Below are 12,920 nucleotides of genomic sequence, written 5' to 3' on the forward strand. Positions count from 1 at the left end.
CCATGGACCAAAACCTCGTAGATCGGACGAAAAATACGGCCAAACACCCACTAGGAAATCAACCCGGGAAGGCCAATATCATCATCAACATCCTGAGCCCTGGATCACCCATGCATGCCGAAACCAAAAGAGGACTGACCCTCAGAGGACTACAGGCTCGGGGTCCTAACGCCAGGTGAACTCGGCTGAAAAGGGTCTTCCCTTCCAGGGTCCATTCTGACACAGCCCCTGTCGAAAAAGGGCCACAGGGTTCTCCCCTCCACCACCCAGCTCACTGCAGCCCCCTACGTCTACGTGGTGGACCTCAGTTTCGATGAGAGAGACGGTATAGAGTTTTCACTCATTTTGTTCAGCTTCCAAGGAATGTTTTTGTGGGAGTCATCATCGATCCACGCTTGTGACCCTCACCCGGCAAGGAGCAACCTCGGTGACTTGGGGCCAGGAGACGCTTACCATCCTCAGCTACGAAGGGCCACACTCAGGAAACAGAGGGCACGGGCATGCGGGTTTCCCCGTCCTCCCTGGGCATCTTCCCACAGCCAGAGGAGCCGGCGGCAACCTTTCACTCCTTCCGTGGAAACACGACCTGCCATGCGTATGCAAGGAGACAAAAGAGAGGGATGCCCATGAAAAACAACCATGACTGGCCTGCTCCGCAGCCTGCTGCTCCTCAGTTCACACTCTTTAGGGACTGCAGCCTTTTCAGTTGCCCTCGCCATGCCGGCCTGAGCTCAGTTCCCATGTGGCTCTTAAGCTGCCCAACAAACTCTTCCAGCCACAGGAAACCCATCTGAGAATCTCCATCCAACTCTGCAAACCAATCTGACCCTGACTCCTTCCCTCCACGGGATGTCCAAGCAAGAAAGGGCGAACTTGAGAAAGCACGTCCTCTGGAAACCTCCTGCCTTTCTGGGCCATCGCCACGGGCATCTGGGAGCCCCAGGTGACGTCCATTCCAACAGGAGCTCCGGCCCCACCCACACGTTCCAATGCCTGAACCCCACAACTTGTGCAGGAGAGGAGACCCTCAGCGCCTGTCCAGCGCCTATGAAAGGCACTTGGCACAGAGGGGAATTTCATCACTCTCTACCTCCTTCAGGCACAGGCAACAATCCTTGCGCACTAATTTGGACCCACTTAGGCCTTTCCACTACCCAAACCGTTCGCGGCTGTCCTATGCTCAAAAACTAGAAGCTGACGTCTCGGGTTCGCAGGCGCCTCCTACAAGAGAAGTCATCCCTGAGGTCTGCCACCACGGTGGCTCATTCGGGATCCAAACTGCCTATATGCTCTTTCAGAATGCACAGCAACCACCATGCATGCAGCCTCACGGGCGGACCAAAAGCACACAAGGATACTATGGCTTTATCCTGAAGCACTTCTGATGCCCCAACTCGAGAGCCAACCATCTATCAGGAGGATCCATTAACAGAAGTGGCAGCAAAAGTACCCGCTTGCGGTAAGACCCAGTTTCTCCATGTGCATTCCCTCTATGTCCATCTACTCATCCAGGCACTGGTCCCTCTGGAGACCCACCCTTCCTTCCCCTGGTGGACCGTGGCTCCAGCCAACATTGTGTGGCAATACCACTGGCAACACTGTAGCATTTCCAGGAGAAGAGAAAACCCATCAGACTCCCGGAAACACCACGCCCCTGTGCACTAAAGCAGGGTCTCCCATGCTTTGAGCTGGGCCCGGCTCCGCCTTCCGACGAAAGTGGACCTCAATTTTTCTCTGGAACACCCAGCAGACCAGCACGGTGCTACTCGCCTTGGCAAAAAAGTCTCCAGTCCACAAGAGGAGGAAAGCTATTCTCCTGTGCCACGGCCCAGAACCTCCTAGTACGGCTGAACCCTACCGCCGAACACCCACTAGGAAATCATGCCGGGCAGGCCAATGTCTTCCTCAACGTCTGGAGCTCTGGAGCACCCATGCATGCCGAAACCAAAAGAGGACTGACCCTCAGAGGACTACAGGCTCGGGGTCCTAACGCCAGGTAAACTCGGCTGAAATGGGCCTTCCCTTCCAGGGTCCATTCCGACACAGCCCCCGTCCAAAAAGGGCCACAGGGTTCTCCCCTCCACCACCCAGCTCACTGCAGCCCCCTACGTCTACGTGGTGGACCTCAGTTTCGATGAGAGAGACGGTATAGAGTTTTCACTCATTTTGTTCAGCTTCCAAGGAATGTTTTTGTGGGAGTCATCATCGATCCACGCTTGTGACCCTCACCCGGCAAGGAGCAACCTCGGTGACTTGGGGCCAGGAGACGCTTACCATCCTCAGCTACGAAGGGCCACACTCAGGAAACAGAGGGCACGGGCATGCGGGTGTTCCCCGTCCTCCCTGGGCATCTTCCCACAGCCAGAGGAGCCGGTGGCAACCTTTCACTCCTTCCGTGGAAACACGACCTGCCATGCGTATGCAAGGAGACAAAAGAGAGGGATGCCCATGAAAAACAACCATGACTGGCCTGCTCCGCAGCCTGCTGCTCCTCAGTTCACACTCTTTAGGGACTGCAGCCTTTTCAGTTGCCCTCGCCATGCCGGCCTGAGCTCAGTTCCCATGTGGCTCTTAAGCTGCCCAACAAACTCTTCCAGCCACAGGAAACCCATCTGAGAATCTCCATCCAACTCTGCAAACCAATCTGACCCTGACTCCTTCCCTCCACGGGATGTCCAAGCAAGAAAGGGCGAACTTGAGAAAGCACGTCCTCTGGAAACCTCCTGCCTTTCTGGGCCATCGCCATGGGCATCTGGGAGCCCCAGGTGACGTCCATTCCAACAGGAGCTCCGGCCCCACCCACACGTACCAATGCCTGAACCCCACAACTTGTGCAGGAGAGGAGACCCTCAGCGCCTGTCCAGCGCCTATGAAAGGCACTTGGCACAGAGGGGAATTTCATCACTCTCTACCTCCTTCAGGCACAGGCAACAATCCTTGCGCACTAATTTGGACCCACTTAGGCCTTTCCACTACCCAAACCGTTCGCGGCTGTCCTATGCTCAAAAACTAGAAGCTGACGTCTCGGGTTCGCAGGCGCCTCCTACAAGAGAAGTCATCCCTGAGGTCTGCCACCACGGTGGCTCATTCGGGATCCAAACTGCCTATATGCTCTTTCAGAATGCACAGCAACCACCATGCATGCAGCCTCACGGGCGGACCAAAAGCACACAAGGATACTAAGGCTTTTTCCTGAAGCACTTCTGATGCCCCAACTCGAGAGCCAACCATCTATCAGGAGGATCCATTAACAGAAGTGGCAGCAAAAGTACCCGCTTGCGGTAAGACCCAGTTTCTCCATGTGCATTCCCTCTATGTCCATCTACTCATCCAGGCACTGGTCCCTCTGGAGACCCACCCTTCCTTCCCCTGGTGGACCGTGGCTCCAGCCAACATTGTGTGGCAATACCACTGGCAACACTGTAGCATTTCCAGGAGAAGAGAAAACCCATCAGACTCCCGGAAACACCACGCCCCTGTGCACTAAAGCAGGGTCTCCCATGCTTTGAGCTGGGCCCGGCTCCGCCTTCCGACGAAAGTGGACCTCAATTTTTCTCTGGAACACCCAGCAGACCAGCACGGTGCTACTCGCCTTGGCAAAAAAGTCTCCAGTCCACAAGAGGAGGAAAGCTATTCTCCTGTGCCACGGCCCAGAACCTCCTAGTACGGCTGAACCCTACCGCCGAATACCCACTAGGAAATCATGCCGGGCAGGCCAATGTCTTCCTCAACGTCTGGAGCTCTGGACCACCCATGCATGCCGAAACCAAAAGAGGACTGACCCTCAGAGGACTACAGGCTCGGGGTCCTAACGCCAGGTGAACTCGGCTGAAATGGGCCTTCCCTTCCAGGGTCCATTCCGACACAGCCCCCGTCCAAAAAGGGCCACAGGGTTCTCCCCTCCACCACCCAGCTCACTGCAGCCCCCTACGTCTACGTGGTGGACCTCAGTTTCGATGAGAGAGACGGTATAGAGTTTTCACTCATTTTGTTCAGCTTCCAAGGAATGTTTTTGTGGGAGTCATCATCGATCCACGCTTGTGACCCTCACCCGGCAAGGAGCAACCTCGGTGACTTGGGGCCAGGAGACGCTTACCATCCTCAGCTACGAAGGGCCACACTCAGGAAACAGAGGGCACGGGCATGCGGGTGTTCCCCGTCCTCCCTGGGCATTTTCCCACAGCCAGAGGAGCCGGCGGCAACCTTTCACTCCTTCCGTGGAAACACGACCTGCCATGCGTATGCAAGGAGACAAAAGAGAGGGATGCCCATGAAAAACAACCATGACTGGCCTGCTCCGCAGCCTGCTGCTCCTCAGTTCACACTCTTTAGGGACTGCAGCCTTTTCACTTGCCCTCGCCATTCCGGCCTGAGCTGTGATCCCATGTGGCTCTTAAGCTGCCCAACAAACTCTTCCAGCCACAGGAAACCCATCTGAGAATCTCCATCCAACTCTGCAAACCAATCTGACCCTGACTCCTTCCCTCCACGGGATGTCCAAGCAAGAAAGGGCGAACTTGAGAAAGCACGTCCTTTGGAAACCTCCTGCCTTTCTGGGCCATCGCCACGGGCATCTGGGAGCCCCAGGTGACGTCCATTCCAACAGGAGCTCCGGCCCCACCCACACGTTCCAATGCCTGAACCCCACAACTTGTGCAGGAGAGGAGACCCTCAGCGCCTGTCCAGCGCCTATGAAAGGCACTTGGCACAGAGGGGAATTTCATCACTCTCTACCTCCTTCAGGCACAGGCAACAATCCTTGCGCACTAATTTGGACCCACTTAGGCCTTTCCACTACCCAAACCGTTCGCGGCTGTCCTATGCTCAAAAACTAGAAGCTGACGTCTCGGGTTCGCAGGCGCCTCCTACAAGAGAAGTCATCCCTGAGGTCTGCCACCACGGTGGCTCATTCGGGATCCAAACTGCCTATATGCTCTTTCAGAATGCACAGCAACCACCATGCATGCAGCCTCACCGGCGGAACAAAAGCACACAAGGATACTATGGCTTTATCCTGAAGCACTTCTGATGCCCCAACTCGAGAGCCAACCATCTATCAGGAGGATCCATTAACAGAAGTGGCAGCAAAAGTACCCGCTTGCGGTAAGACCCATTTTCTCCATGTGCATTCCCTCTATGTCCATCTACTCATCCAGGCACTGGTCCCTCTGGAGACCCACCCTTCCTTCCCCTGGTGGACCGTGGCTCCAGCCAACATTGTGTGGCAATACCACTGGCAACACTGTAGCATTTCCAGGAGAAGAGAAAACCCATCAGACTCCTGGAAACACCACGCCCCTGTGCACTAAAGCAGGGTCTCCCATGCTTTGAGCTGGGCCCGGCTCCGCCTTCCGACGAAAGTGGACCTCAATTTTTCTCTGGAACACCCAGCAGACCAGCATGGTGCTACTCGCCTTGGCAAAAACGTCTCCAGTCCACAAGAGTAGGAAAGCTATTCTCCTGTGCCACGGCCCAGAACCTCCTAGTACGGCTGAACCCTACCGCCGAACACCCACTAGGAAATCATCCCGGGCAGGCCAATGTCTTCCTCTACGTCTGGAGCTCTGGACCACCCATGCATGCCGAAACCAAAAGAGGACTGACCCTCAGAGGACTACAGGCTCGGGGTCCTAACGCCAGGTGAACTCGGCTGAAAAGGGCCTTCCCCTCCAGGGTCCATTCTGACACAGCCCCCGTCCAAAAAGGGCCACAGGGTTCTCCCCTCCACCACCCAGCCTACTGCAGCCCCCTATGTCTACGTGGTGGACCTCAGTATCGATGAGAGAGACGGTATAGAGTTTTCACTCATTTTGTTCAGCTTCCAAGGAATGTTTTTGTGGGAGTCATCATCGATCCACGCTTGTGACCCTCACCCGGCAAGGAGCAACCTCGGTGACTTGGGGCCAGGAGACGCTTACCATCCTCAGCTACGAAGGGCCACACTCAGGAAACAGAGGGCACGGGCATGCGGGTGTTCCCCGTCCTCCCTGGGCATCTTCCCACAGCCAGAGGAGCCGGCGGCAACCTTTCACTCCTTCCGTGGAAACACGACCTGCCATGCGTATGCAAGGAGACAAAAGAGAGGGATGCCCATGAAAAACAACCATGACTGGCCTGCTCCGCAGCCTGCTGCTCCTCAGTTCACACTCTTTAGGGACTGCAGCCTTTTCACTTGCCCTCGCCATGCCGGCCTGAGCTCAGTTCCCATGTGGCTCTTAAGCTGCCCAACAAACTCTTCCAGCCACAGGAAACCCATCTGAGAATCTCCATCCAACTCTGCAAACCAATCTGACCCTGACTCCTTCCCTCCACGGGATGTCCAAGCAAGAAAGGGCGAACTTGAGAAAGCACGTCCTTTGGAAACCTCCTGCCTTTCTGGGCCATCGCCACGGGCATCTGGGAGCCCCAGGTGACGTCCATTCCAACAGGAGCTCCGGCCCCACCCACACGTTCCAATGCCTGAACCCCACAACTTGTGCAGGAGAGGAGACCCTCAGCGCCTGTCCAGCGCCTATGAAAGGCACTTGGCACAGAGGGGAATTTCATCACTCTCTACCTCCTTCAGGCACAGGCAACAATCCTTGCGCACTAATTTGGACCCACTTAGGCCTTTCCACTACCCAAACCGTTCGCGGCTGTCCTATGCTCAAAAACTAGAAGCTGACGTCTCGGGTTCGCAGGCGCCTCCTACAAGAGAAGTCATCCCTGAGGTCTGCCACCACGGTGGCTCATTCGGGATCCAAACTGCCTATATGCTCTTTCAGAATGCACAGCAACCACCATGCATGCAGCCTCACCGGCGGACCAAAAGCACACAAGGATACTATGGCTTTATCCTGAAGCACTTCTGATGCCCCAACTCGAGAGCCAACCATCTATCAGGAGGATCCATTAACAGAAGTGGCAGCAAAAGTACCCGCTTGCGGTAAGACCCATTTTCTCCATGTGCATTCCCTCTATGTCCATCTACTCATCCAGGCACTGGTCCCTCTGGAGACCCACCCTTCCTTCCCCTGGTGGACCGTGGCTCCAGCCAACATTGTGTGGCAATACCACTGGCAACACTGTAGCATTTCCAGGAGAAGAGAAAACCCATCAGACTCCTGGAAACACCACGCCCCTGTGCACTAAAGCAGGGTCTCCCATGCTTTGAGCTGGGCCCGGCTCCGACTTCCGACGAAAGTGGACCTCAATTTTTCTCTGGAACACCCAGCAGACCAGCATGGTGCTACTCGCCTTGGCAAAAACGTCTCCAGTCCACAAGAGTAGGAAAGCTATTCTCCTGTGCCACGGCCCAGAACCTCCTAGTACGGCTGAACCCTACCGCCGAACACCCACTAGGAAATCATCCCGGGCAGGCCAATGTCTTCCTCTACGTCTGGAGCTCTGGACCACCCATGCATGCCGAAACCAAAAGAGGACTGACCCTCAGAGGACTACAGGCTCGGGGTCCTAACGCCAGGTGAACTCGGCTGAAAAGGGCCTTCCCTTCCAGGGTCCATTCTGACACAGCCCCCGTCCAAAAAGGGCCACAGGGTTCTCCCCTCCACCACCCAGCCTACTGCAGCCCCCTATGTCTAAGTGGTGGACCTCAGTATCGATGAGAGAGACGGTATAGAGTTTTCACTCATTTTGTTCAGCTTCCAAGGAATGTTTTTGTGGGAGTCATCATCGATCCACGCTTGTGACCCTCACCCGGCAAGGAGCAACCTCGGTGACTTGGGGCCAGGAGACGCTTACCATCCTCAGCTACGAAGGGCCACACTCAGGAAACAGAGGGCACGGGCATGCGGGTGTTCCCCGTCCTCCCTGGGCATCTTCCCACAGCCAGAGGAGCCGGCGGCAACCTTTCACTCCTTCCGTGGAAACACGACCTGCCATGCGTATGCAAGGAGACAAAAGAGAGGGATGCCCATGAAAAACAACCATGACTGGCCTGCTCCGCAGCCTGCTGCTCCTCAGTTCACACTCTTTAGGGACTGCAGCCTTTTCACTTGCCCTCGCCATGCCGGCCTGAGCTCAGTTCCCATGTGGCTCTTAAGCTGCCCAACAAACTCTTCCAGCCACAGGAAACCCATCTGAGAATCTCCATCCAACTCTGCAAACCAATCTGACCCTGACTCCTTCCCTCCACGGGATGTCCAAGCAAGAAAGGGCGAACTTGAGAAAGCACGTCCTCTGGAAACCTCCTGCCTTTCTGGGCCATCGCCACGGGCATCTGGGAGCCCCAGGTGACGTCCATTCCAACAGGAGCTCCGGCCCCACCCACACGTTCCAATGCCTGAACCCCACAACTTGTGCAGGAGAGGAGACCCTCAGCGCCTGTCCAGCGCCTATGAAAGGCACTTGGCACAGAGGGGAATTTCATCACTCTCTACCTCCTTCAGGCACAGGCAACAATCCTTGCGCACTAATTTGGACCCACTTAGGCCTTTCCACTACCCAAACCGTTCGCGGCTGTCCTATGCTCAAAAACTAGAAGCTGACGTCTCGGGTTCGCAGGCGCCTCCTACAAGAGAAGTCATCCCTGAGGTCTGCCACCACGGTGGCTCATTCGGGATCCAAACTGCCTATATGCTCTTTCAGAATGCACAGCAACCACCATGCATGCAGCCTCACGGGCGGACCAAAAGCACACAAGGATACTATGGCTTTATCCTGAAGCACTTCTGATGCCCCAACTCGAGAGCCAACCATCTATCAGGAGGATCCATTAACAGAAGTGGCAGCAAAAGTACCCGCTTGCGGTAAGACCCAGTTTCTCCATGTGCATTCCCTCTATGTCCATCTACTCATGCAGGCACTGGTCCCTCTGGAGACCCACCCTTCCTTCCCCTGGTGGACCGTGGCTCCAGCCAACATTGTGTGGCAATACCACTGGCAACACTGTAGCATTTCCAGGAGAAGAGAAAACCCATCAGACTCCCGGAAACACCACGCCCATGTGCACTAAAGCAGGGTCTCCCATGCTTTGAGCTGGGCCCGGCTCCGCCTTCTGACGAAAGTGGACCTCAATTTTTCTCTGGAACACCCAGCAGACCAGCACGGTGCTACTCGCCTTGGCAAAAAAGTCTCCAGTCCACAAGAGGAGGAAAGCTATTCTCCTGTGCCACGGCCCAGAACCTCCTAGTACGGCTGAACCCTACCGCCGAATACCCACTAGGAAATCATGCCGGGCAGGCCAATGTCTTCCTCAACGTCTGGAGCTCTGGACCACCCATGCATGCCGAAACCAAAAGAGGACTGACCCTCAGAGGACTACAGGCTCGGGGTCCTAACGCCAGGTGAACTCGGCTGAAATGGGCCTTCCCTTCCAGGGTCCATTCCGACACAGCCCCCGTCGAAAACGGCCACCACCCAGCTCACTGCAGCCCCCTACGTCTACGTGGTGGACCTCAGTTTCGATGAGAGAGACGGTATAGAGTTTTCACTCATTTTGTTCAGCTTCCAAGGAATGTTTTTGTGGGAGTCATCATCGATCCACGCTTGTGACCCTCACCCGGCAAGGAGCAACCTCGGTGACTTGGGGCCAGGAGACGCTTACCATCCTCAGCTACGAAGGGCCACACTCAGGAAACAGAGGGCACGGGCATGCGGGTGTTCCCTGTCCTCCCTGGGCATCTTCCCACAGCCAGAGGAGCCGGTGGCAACCTTTCACTCCTTCCGTGGAAACACGACCTGCCATGCGTATGCAAGGAGACAAAAGAGAGGGATGCCCATGAAAAACAACCATGACTGGCCTGCTCCGCAGCCTGCTGCTCCTCAGTTCACACTCTTTAGGGACTGCAGCCTTTTCAGTTGCCCTCGCCATGCCGGCCTGAGCTCAGTTCCCATGTGGCTCTTAAGCTGCCCAACAAACTCTTCCAGCCACAGGAAACCCATCTGAGAATCTCCATCCAACTCTGCAAACCAATCTGACCCTGACTCCTTCCCTCCACGGGATGTCCAAGCAAGAAAGGGCGAACTTGAGAAAGCACGTCCTCTGGAAACCTCCTGCCTTTCTGGGCCATCGCCATGGGCATCTGGGAGCCCCAGGTGACGTCCATTCCAACAGGAGCTCCGGCCCCACCCACACGTACCAATGCCTGAACCCCACAACTTGTGCAGGAGAGGAGACCCTCAGCGCCTGTCCAGCGCCTATGAAAGGCACTTGGCACAGAGGGGAATTTCATCACTCTCTACCTCCTTCAGGCACAGGCAACAATCCTTGCGCACTAATTTGGACCCACTTAGGCCTTTCCACTACCCAAACCGTTCGCGGCTGTCCTATGCTCAAAAACTAGAAGCTGACGTCTCGGGTTCGCAGGCGCCTCCTACAAGAGAAGTCATCCCTGAGGTCTGCCACCACGGTGGCTCATTCGGGATCCAAACTGCCTATATGCTCTTTCAGAATGCACAGCAACCACCATGCATGCAGCCTCACGGGCGGACCAAAAGCACACAAGGATACTAAGGCTTTTTCCTGAAGCACTTCTGATGCCCCAACTCGAGAGCCAACCATCTATCAGGAGGATCCATTAACAGAAGTGGCAGCAAAAGTACCCGCTTGCGGTAAGACCCAGTTTCTCCATGTGCATTCCCTCTATGTCCATCTACTCATCCAGGCACTGGTCCCTCTGGAGACCCACCCTTCCTTCCCCTGGTGGACCGTGGCTCCAGCCAACATTGTGTGGCAATACCACTGGCAACACTGTAGCATTTCCAGGAGAAGAGAAAACCCATCAGACTCCCGGAAACACCACGCCCCTGTGCACTAAAGCAGGGTCTCCCATGCTTTGAGCTGGGCCCGGCTCCGCCTTCCGACGAAAGTGGACCTCAATTTTTCTCTGGAACACCCAGCAGACCAGCACGGTGCTACTCGCCTTGGCAAAAAAGTCTCCAGTCCACAAGAGGAGGAAAGCTATTCTCCTGTGCCACGGCCCAGAACCTCCTAGTACGGCTGAACCCTACCGCCGAATACCCACTAGGAAATCATGCCGGGCAGGCCAATGTCTTCCTCAACGTCTGGAGCTCTGGAGCACCCATGCATGCCGAAACCAAAAGAGGACTGACCCTCAGAGGACTACAGGCTCGGGGTCCTAACGCCAGGTGAACTCGGCTGAAATGGGCCTTCCCTTCCAGGGTCCATTCCGACACAGCCCCCGTCCAAAAAGGGCCACAGGGTTCTCCCCTCCACCACCCAGCTCACTGCAGCCCCCTACGTCTACGTGGTGGACCTCAGTTTCGATGAGAGAGACGGTATAGAGTTTTCACTCATTTTGTTCAGCTTCCAAGGAATGTTTTTGTGGGAGTCATCATCGATCCACGCTTGTGACCCTCACCCGGCAAGGAGCAACCTCGGTGACTTGGGGCCAGGAGACGCTTACCATCCTCAGCTACGAAGGGCCACACTCAGGAAACAGAGGGCACGGGCATGCGGGTGTTCCCCGTCCTCCCTGGGCATCTTCCCACAGCCAGAGGAGCCGGTGGCAACCTTTCACTCCTTCCGTGGAAACACGACCTGCCATGCGTATGCAAGGAGACAAAAGAGAGGGATGCCCATGAAAAACAACCATGACTGGCCTGCTCCGCAGCCTGCTGCTCCTCAGTTCACACTCTTTAGGGACTGCAGCCTTTTCACTTGCCCTCGCCATGCCGGCCTGAGCTCAGTTCCCATGTGGCTCTTAAGCTGCCCAACAAACTCTTCCAGCCACAGGAAACCCATCTGAGAATCTCCATCCAACTCTGCAAACCAATCTGACCCTGACTCCTTCCCTCCACGGGATGTCCAAGCAAGAAAGGGCGAACTTGAGAAAGCACGTCCTCTGGAAACCTCCTGCCTTTCTGGGCCATCGCCACGGGCATCTGGGAGCCCCAGGTGACGTCCATTCCAACAGGAGCTCCGGCCCCACCCACACGTTCCAATGCCTGAACCCCACAACTTGTGCAGGAGAGGAGACCCTCAGCGCCTGTCCAGCGCCTATGAAAGGCACTTGGCACAGAGGGGAATTTCATCACTCTCTACCTCCTTCAGGCACAGGCAACAATCCTTGCGCACTAATTTGGACCCACTGAGGTCTTTCCACTACCTAAACCGTTCGCGGCTGTCCTATGCTCAAAAACTAGAAGCTGACGTCTCGGGTTCGCAGGCGCCTCCTACAAGAGAAGTCATCCCTGAGGTCTGCCACCACGGTGGCTCATTCGGGATCCAAACTGCCTATATGCTCTTTCAGAATGCACAGCAACCACCATGCATGCAGCCTCACGGGCGGACCAAAAGCACACAAGGATACTAAGGCTTTTTCCTGAAGCACTTCTGATGCCCCAACTCGAGAGCCAACCATCTATCAGGAGGATCCATTAACAGAAGTGGCAGCAAAAGTACCCGCTTGCGGTAAGACCCAGTTTCTCCATGTGCATTCCCTCTATGTCCATCTACTCATGCAGGCACTGGTCCCTCTGGAGACCCACCCTTCCTTCCCCTGGTGGACCGTGGCTCCAGCCAACATTGTGTGGCAATACCACTGGCAACACTGTAGCATTTCCAGGAGAAGAGAAAACCCATCAGACTCCCGGAAACACCACGCCCCTGTGCACTAAAGCAGGGTCTCCCATGCTTTGAGCTGGGCCCGGCTCCGCGTTCCGACGAAAGTGGACCTCAATTTTTCTCTGGAACACCCAGCAGACCAGCACGGTGCTACTCGCCTTGGCAAAAACGTCTCCAGTCCACAAGAGGAGGAAAGCTATTCTCCTGTGCCACGGCCCAGAACTTCCTAGTACGGCTGAACCCCACCGCCTAACACCCTTTAGGAAATCATGCCGGGCAGGCCAATGTCTTCCTCTACGTCTGGAGCTCTGGACCACCCATGCATGCCGAAACCAAAAGAGGACTGACCCTCAGAGGACTACAGGCTCGGGGTCCTAACGCCAGGTGAACTCGG

At 55.8% G+C, this 12,920-nt stretch overlaps 7 non-coding genes across 7 annotated transcripts; all 7 read right to left on the reverse strand.

Annotated features, from left to right (window-relative positions):
• Nucleotides 1-299: 299 nt before the first annotated feature.
• On the reverse strand, nt 300-391 carry LOC144255509 (small nucleolar RNA SNORD116). Its single transcript, XR_013343807.1, has one exon. It is a non-coding gene; the product is annotated as a small nucleolar RNA SNORD116 (small nucleolar RNA).
• Nucleotides 392-2,120: 1,729 nt separating this feature from the next.
• Nucleotides 2,121-2,212, reverse strand: LOC144255510 (small nucleolar RNA SNORD116). Its single transcript, XR_013343808.1, has one exon. It is a non-coding gene; the product is annotated as a small nucleolar RNA SNORD116 (small nucleolar RNA).
• A 1,730-nt stretch (nt 2,213-3,942) lies between these two features.
• LOC144255511 (small nucleolar RNA SNORD116) lies at nt 3,943-4,034 on the reverse strand. The gene has a single exon (XR_013343809.1). It is a non-coding gene; the product is annotated as a small nucleolar RNA SNORD116 (small nucleolar RNA).
• Nucleotides 4,035-5,764: 1,730 nt separating this feature from the next.
• LOC144255524 (small nucleolar RNA SNORD116) lies at nt 5,765-5,856 on the reverse strand. The gene has a single exon (XR_013343822.1). It is a non-coding gene; the product is annotated as a small nucleolar RNA SNORD116 (small nucleolar RNA).
• Nucleotides 5,857-7,586: 1,730 nt separating this feature from the next.
• On the reverse strand, nt 7,587-7,678 carry LOC144255525 (small nucleolar RNA SNORD116). The gene has a single exon (XR_013343823.1). It is a non-coding gene; the product is annotated as a small nucleolar RNA SNORD116 (small nucleolar RNA).
• A 1,712-nt stretch (nt 7,679-9,390) lies between these two features.
• On the reverse strand, nt 9,391-9,482 carry LOC144255512 (small nucleolar RNA SNORD116). Its single transcript, XR_013343810.1, has one exon. It is a non-coding gene; the product is annotated as a small nucleolar RNA SNORD116 (small nucleolar RNA).
• Nucleotides 9,483-11,212: 1,730 nt separating this feature from the next.
• On the reverse strand, nt 11,213-11,304 carry LOC144255513 (small nucleolar RNA SNORD116). The gene has a single exon (XR_013343811.1). It is a non-coding gene; the product is annotated as a small nucleolar RNA SNORD116 (small nucleolar RNA).
• Nucleotides 11,305-12,920: the final 1,616 nt, after the last annotated feature.

Source organism: Urocitellus parryii, chromosome 6 (assembly GCF_045843805.1).
Source record: "Urocitellus parryii isolate mUroPar1 chromosome 6, mUroPar1.hap1, whole genome shotgun sequence".
Lineage (NCBI taxonomy): Eukaryota > Metazoa > Chordata > Mammalia > Rodentia > Sciuridae > Urocitellus > Urocitellus parryii.